Here is a 6,997-nt window from a genome sequence, read left to right on the forward strand (position 1 = left end):
ATAAATGTACTTTCTAAAACACTTTTCATTAGCAAAAATCTCAAAGTACTATACAATAAAGTGATAAAACTATAGTTTTAGGATTTACTATAGTATTTTATTATATTAAAATCGAAACAAACACCAAAGTTACACCAATAAAAACAACAATAGCCAGAGCTGGAGTATAATATCTAAATATCTAGTTTTTAACAGCCAACCAGTGGTTGTGGAGTTCTCAGAGAGTCAGGGACAATTACACAATATAATTAAATAAATTAAACAGCACAATAGGAACTGGTTATAAAAAATAATGTGGTGATGTATTGGAATGCCTAATCACCACCTTTTCTTTCTATTATCTCTTAATTTGGTCTTTAAACTTTAAGCTTTTAAATTAATATTTCCAGTTGAAATCAGGTAGAAGGACATTTTATCCACTTGAGGTGTTTTTAAGTCAAGAAGAATGCCAACACGTTTAACCACAGCTGATTGTTAAGGACACACAGCACCAAATCTTCCACACTGAATTTCTAGATTAGCATAAAGGATGGCCCTCTGTTCTCCACATGTCAAGTGTAAAACATGTTCTGTAAAACGAATGCATTCTAATGTTGGCATAAAATAACTACAATAAAGCACAGTTAAGCTCCTTACAGCTGTAATGGTGCCGTGATGTTCGGTGCCAGGGTTTGATGGTGCCGTTTATTCATGGAGCAGCAGAAATGTGTCTACGTTTGAACCACTGACAAACTGTCTCACTGATGAATGTGTGTTACGCAGACATCATAAAGGAGAGATGAAACACAGTTTATTGAACTTGACGTTCATTCTCGGGCTTGACGGTTAATAAAACAGTATTCAGATGGAGAATACAAAATGTTCTCAATGTTCGGACGCTTTAACATTTATTAAACATCAGCGACAAGTGGTTGATAAAAACACTGATTTAAAGCTCCACAACAGGAAGGTAAATTTATTGTAGATTTTTGTTGTTTTCAAATCAAAACTGTTTCTGAGGTAAACACAAAGTTTATAAAAGTTTTGGAATTTTCATTATAGTTTAGTTTTATTTTGTTGTGACTTTATTTCTATTAATTTAGTGAGTTTCAATTATTTTTAGAGCATATTTTCTATTTTTACTGCATAGTTTTAGTTTTATTTTCATTAGTTTTAGTATTAGGTTGTTTTTTTTTCTTAATAAATTTAATTTAATTTAATAAACGTATACAGCGGGTAAAATAAGTATTGAACACATCACCATTTTTCTCAGTAAATATATCACTAGAGGTGCTAATGACATGAAATTTTCACCAGATGTTGGTAACAACCCAAGTGATCCATTCATACAAAGAAATCAAACCATAAATGTCCAGAAATGAAGTTATTTGTAATAATGTGGAATGGCACAGGGAAAAAGTATTGAACACACTTACTGAAATTTATCTAATACTTTGTACAAAAGCCTTTGTTGTCAATGACAGCTTCAAGACGCCTCCTGTATGGAGAAACTAGTGGCATGCATTGCTCAGGTGTGATTTTGGCCCATTCTTCCACACAAACAGTCTTCAAATCTTGAAGGTTTCGTGGACCTCTTCTATGAACTCTGATCTTTAGTTCTTTCCATAGATTTTCTGTTGGATTCAGGTCAGGTGATTGGCTGGGCCATTCCAGCAGCTTTAGTTTCTTTCTCTGAAACCAACTGAGAGTTTCCTTGGCTTTGTGTTTGGGCTCATTGTCTTGCTGAAATGTCCAGCCACGTTTCATCTTCATCATCCTGGTAGATGGAAGCAGATTTTTATCAAGAATGTCTCTGTACATTTTTCCACTCAACCTTCCTTCAATTATTTGAAGTTTGCCAGTACTGTATGCTGAAAAACAGCCCCACACCATGATGTTCCCACCTCCAAACTTCACTGTTGGTTTGGTGTTTTTGGGCTGATGTGCAGTGCCATTTGACCTCCAAACATGATGTGTATTCTGGCATCCAAACAGTTCAATGTTGGTCTCATCTGACCAGACTATATTCTCCCAGTATTACACAGGCTTGTCTAAATGTTGTGCAGCAAACTTTAAAGGAAATTCAACATGCTGTTTCTTCAGCAGTGGAGTCTTGCGTGGTGAGCGTGCATACAGGCCATGGTGGTTCAGTGCATTACTTATTGTTTTCTTTGAAACAAACGTACCTGCTAATTCCAGGTCTTTCTGAAGCTCTCCACAAGTGGTCCTTGGCTATTGGACAACTCTTCTGATAATTCTTTTCACTCCTCTGTCAGAAATCTTGTGAGGAGCACCTGGTCGTGGTYGGTTTATGGTGAAATAATGTTCTTTCCACTTCTGAATTATGGCCCCAACAGTGCTCACTGGAACCTTCAGAAGTTTAGACATTCTTCTGTAACCGATGCCATCATTATGCTTTGCAACAATAAGGTTGTGAAGGTCTTGAGAGAGCTCTTTACTTTTACCCATCATCAGATGGTTCTTGTGTGATACCTGGCCATCATTTGGGACTGAACCAGCTGATATTAACTTGCACTGACAAGGGGCAGGCTTGCTTTCTAATTACTGAGAGAGTTCAGCTGGTGTCTTGGCTTTCCATGCCTTTTTACACCTCCCTTTCTTCATGTGTTCAATACTTTTTCCCTGTGCCATTCCACATTATTACAAATAACTTCATTTSTGGACATTTATGGTTTGATTTCTTTGTATGTATGGATCAYTTGGGTTGTTACCGACATCTGGTGAAAATTTCATGTCATTAGCACCTCTAGTAATACATTTACTGAGAAAAATGGTGACGTGTTCAATACTTATTTTATCAGCTGTATTTGCCTATGCATCCTCTCACTTGTGGTGTTCCTGTGAGTTAGGACACAATCCTTGAAGAATTACGTACCCCAATTTTGCCAACAAAGCATTGGGTGATTGTTTTAAGAAGGTGACAACAGTCTCCATTCTGAGGTTACCTAAGAGAAGCTAGCTTGTTAGATATCCAGAGTTAGCCGTCTTGTGCGAACTTGATTCATGTTTTTTTTCTCCTTGAGAAGTTTTCCATCTATTTTATCACCTGCTTCCACTTCAGGACACTTGCTTTCATTTGATTTGAAAAAAAAATATCAGTCCACACGGCTTCAAATAAATTGACAAACACTAAAAAGAAGGATATCGTAATCATAATTTCAGTTAGTTATAGTTTGTTTTGTAAAAAAAAGATAAAACAGTTTCAGTTAGCTATCATTTTTTCCCATTTTATTAAAATTTTCACTTATTTTAGTTAACTGGGGTAATTCTGCACAGCCCTGAAGTCCACTGCTGTGCCACAGACAGACAAACAACCAGTCACACTCTCACTGACACCTACTGACAAGTAACACATCTGTGTTACCAAACAAAACAGCTACAGGATCTATTTGTCATTCTGCTGAAGCAGGATATTTTTACTTTAAAGTACCCCATAGCATCTGCTTTTGGTAGCAAAACATTTTAACATCAACAACTCAAGGTCATTTTTAGTCAATTTGCTTGATGAATACTTTGGCAGTTTGACATTAACACATAGCTACATTCTGCTGACTGTCACCAAAAAAAAAGGTCCATTTAGCAACAATTGTCACAGATTTACTGGTGCAACGAAAGACTGAGATACATTAAATGGCACGCGTGTTTGCATTTTATGGATATAAATGTGTTTCTCGCCTACACACAAGCTGCATTCTGAAACAATAATAACAATATTATCTCTCCGCGGCGCTGCTTTTTGCTGCTAACCTGCAGGTTCTGCCAGACTGAAGGGCCTGTTTTATGGGCAGAAAAACAACATGTGGCCTGCTTTCAAAAGCATCAAGTATTTTATGCTCATGACTCCGTTTTGATTAAATCACGTCTGCATGATGAGAGCACAGAGCTGCAGAAACTTGTGACAGAACAAGAAACAGAAGAGAGAGGGTGAGCGTGTTGGGTGGTTAATGTGTGCAGGGGAAGCTGAGTGAATTTCATGAGATAAAGAAGAGAAAGACATGAACGGAAACAAAGTCAGAGGTCCAAAAAACAAGCTTAACTGGCCAATAGTTATTAATGCAACCTTGTTTTCATTCTAGAAGTAAAAAAATAAGGTTGCATGAATGATAATTAGCCTCAGCGTCTCAAATGACTGCAGCCTTTGATTGATCACAAGAATGTCTTCAGAATGAAACAATCTTTCAAGATTTTCTTTCATATTTGTGTTTTAATGACTTAAAATTTGGAGTAACTTTATGATTTTATTATCGCACGCTGCTGAAGGTGACAGGTTGTGTTTGTGTCAGTATTTAAAACAAAGTGGCACAAACCATGAAGATTTTCATAAAACTTTCCATAATGATTGGATGTGCCTCTGCCACTGATTCACTTTTTTGGTGTCAGCCTCATTCAAAATGGCCACCATGTCTAATGGACATTTATCTGTCTGTCTGTCACCAAAATATCTCAGGAACCAGTGAAACACTCATGTCTAATCATTGGACTCACATCTACAGCTTAAACCTTTGGAGTTGACGTGATGTTTTTTTTTTTTTCCTTTTTTCAGTTTATTCTGTTTATTCACACACATTCACATATTGCATAATACAAAATTCACATAGTACATATACTATGTGTGTGAATCAGGTCTCCAAAAAGCTAATGAAAGCTTTTAAAGGAGCCTGAGTACATACAATCTTAATTTAAAATACTACTACACAAACATACATTCTTCATACATATCATTACACAACATAAACAACACTACTATTTATGATCAGTCCATTGCAAATCCTACAAGTAGTCTCAGATATATAAAGAGATCATTTTGGTCTTTAACTGTTTTTTTTTTAAGGTGGAGATGAATTTCAACCCTTTTAAGTTCTCGTCAAGCTCATTCCAGATCTGTGGGCCCCTCCAAGCCAACGTTACAGTGGTGATTCTAAGTCTTCTACTTTTAGCATGAATGAAATGTTTTTTTTTTTCTGGTTTCATAATTATGCTGTGGACTACTAATTGGAACGAGCTCAGTCAATCTTTTATTAGTTTTGTTTACAATTTGGAACATCATACAAGCATAGTGGTGCACTTTTAATTCAGTTAGCCGAAGGAGACCATACTGATGGAAAAAATAGCATGTAGAGATGGCTGCCACCACAGCTGACTTAGTAAAGACAAAAATGTTTTCTACCTCAGTTCTGTTTTACAGACACTTACAGCAAACATTTGGTGTAGTAGTACCTGAGGGGAAAAAAAAACTCAACACACATTTTGCTAACAGAGCTAACTCATAGGCTATCATGTCTTTGTTATTTAAAAAAAAACTAACAATAGTGTATATGGAAAATGAATTAACATATAGGAAGCTCAGCTTGTCTCAGTGATCCTTATTAGAACTAGCACCAGAATTACGCTCTATTTGCTGCAACAGGCTGCTAACCCGATCCCGTTGTGCCCCGCTTCTTGATCGTTGACTGCATCGGCTCTTCATGACCTTAAACAGGTCGAATGGACAAATAATAACATAAATCAGACAGAATGGAATAAATCCAACACCATACCAGAGCGGAAGAAGAAAGTCAGAAATAAGCTGATATGGGTGGAAAGATTCAAAGCAACACGTAAGTCCAGCTGAGGTTTTTATTTTTTGACATGATTATAAGTATTCTGAGAGACTCGGGGGAAAGAACAGTGTCAAATGCCGGGATAGAATATTTTGACATTTTCACAAGTGGGAAGCAGAGTATTCAAAGGAATATTTCAATAAAGCATTTGGGTTTAAAGCAAGAGAGATTACTATAAGAGTAGCGTAATTCTGCAAACCACAGCGCTGAACTAAGCCTGTCTGATCTGCTGTCTAAAAGACACAAGGACAATTAGCACGCAGCAGCATATTGCTAAAAAATAAGTCTTTATTCTATTTATGTATCATTAAAAAGCCCTTAAGATAGACATATCAGTTTTTTGCAGTTTGCACACAAGAAAGAGGTATTTCAGTCTAAAACTGAAGCCTCACTGAATCACTAGGTTATAAATAATATTTATAAGGTTTGACTAAACTAGCTGTTAATTCATCATAAAAGGGTTTTTGGGCAAAAAGCATTCAGTCAATGTCTTTAAACAATTTGAGTGTTTATAGAGATGTAATCCTAATGTATTTTTGTGCTCTTCTCTATAGATTTCAGAGTAAATTCTGTGTTAACTTTGTGAAGATAAACATCTGCTGAAGGACTTACAGGAGCCTGAAACATAAGCAGACGAAGAAGAAATGTTTAGAATAACTGATGGGAGAAATGCTTCATGTCAGTGTCAACAGCGTGTTACAGACAAGAACATTCTGGGAAAAAAAAACAACATTTGAGTTTCACCTTTTTTAGAGAAGCTTGTTTAAACAAAACTGAAAATTAAAAACAAACTTGCACAGTTTATTTCACATTTTCATGAAACTAATCAGCAGGTGTTTGATCATTTAAAACCTTGATAAATGAATTATTTTTGAACAGAAACAGTTGGAAGACTTCAGGACTGCAGCTTCATCTGATTATCAGAAAACTCAAGGTGCTGCAGAGTTTGGTACAAACACTGAAAGTAAAATCAAATGCAATGTACCAAGCTTTTTAAAAATCTTTTATAAAGATAAAAGTAGCACAGCTGTAATGTTGCTGAATTTATTACTTCTCTAAAAGGCAAAAAAAATGGTGCATCACTGACTAAAGGAACAACAGGAAACATAAATTCAGGCTTTTATTAGACTTCATATATATTTTACCACCTTAGAACATCAAATTTATTTAAACGCTTAGTTTTATAAAAAAAAGATGAAATATTCAATAATTATCTATTTTCTAACACTTACCCATTTTCAGGTCACAAATCAGCATGTCCAGGAGGGAAACCAAGATGTTTCTCTCTCTAGCAACATCTTCCAGATTCTTCTGAGGGATCCCCGACCAGAGAGGATCCCTGCAGCATCTTCTCCCAGTGGGACCTACTGGTGTGTAGGGTTTATTTCATATATATA

Source organism: Austrofundulus limnaeus, unplaced genomic scaffold (genome assembly GCF_001266775.1).
Source record: "Austrofundulus limnaeus strain Quisiro unplaced genomic scaffold, Austrofundulus_limnaeus-1.0 Scaffold290, whole genome shotgun sequence".
Classification (NCBI taxonomy): Eukaryota; Metazoa; Chordata; class Actinopteri; order Cyprinodontiformes; family Rivulidae; genus Austrofundulus; species Austrofundulus limnaeus.